We start from the raw sequence: 901 nt of genomic DNA, 5'->3' as shown, positions 1-901 counted from the left end.
TGGTAGCGAAGCGGGTCCGTGGCGGTGAGAATGTAGGCAGTGAGGGTGTCCGCGTGCTGTCGCTTCCGGTCGATGGCGTCGCCCTGCATTGCGGCCTCGGACAAGATCTCAACAAGTAGGGTGTCGCTGGACAGCGGCCGGCACGGTGAGGCACCACCATGGCACTTTGTTGATTTGGTTTCTTTTTTTGAGAGCGCCTTCGAGTAAATATCAAGGCTATGTGTGAGACAGTGAGTATTCTTGATTTGCATCTTCTCCCTTTTTCTTTTTTTTGGAAAATCCAAGTTTCAAGGATGTACATTTGCGAATAACATCTCACTCACCGACAACACACACGTAGACAGAGAGAGCTTTCATTTAATAGCTTTCCCTGGTTGCGTGAGCGAAATAAATAAATAAATACAACGGACATCCCAAGCTAGGGCTGGGTCGAGGACAGACACGTCCCCACCTTTGCAGGATTTTGCAAAAGCGAGGGGGGAGGGCGCATCGCCGTGCGGAGATGGGTCGTCCGCCCCGAAGTATTCAACCGCCACTATCTCATGGTCTTTCCCGCATACTCCTGGCATGATGTGTACGCGCCCCATCACATTCGCTAGCGCCGGGGTGACTATCCAGTTGTCAATTTGCGTGCCCGCTCGGTACGTTGCGTCGTTCGCCATCGCTCTCAGGTCTCGCCCCACTTCGGTCAGCATGCTGTTGAACATCTTGTCTGAGAGAGTCCGTTCCTTTTTACCTCTGCTTTGTAGGAAGGCCTCCGTCTCGGCGTTGAAGTCTCCACCGATCATGTACTCCCCGTCGATTTTGCCATCTGACCAGTGAGCGCCTCGTTCACATTTTGATTTTTTTCTCGATGTCCACCCCGCTCGCGCCGCCTCGCCCGAGCCACAGACGCTCCCTC

Source organism: Emiliania huxleyi (assembly GCF_000372725.1).
Source record: "Emiliania huxleyi CCMP1516 unplaced genomic scaffold EMIHUscaffold_81, whole genome shotgun sequence".
NCBI lineage: Eukaryota > Haptophyta > Isochrysidales > Noelaerhabdaceae > Emiliania > Emiliania huxleyi.
Note: the sequence above shows the minus strand (reverse complement) of the source record.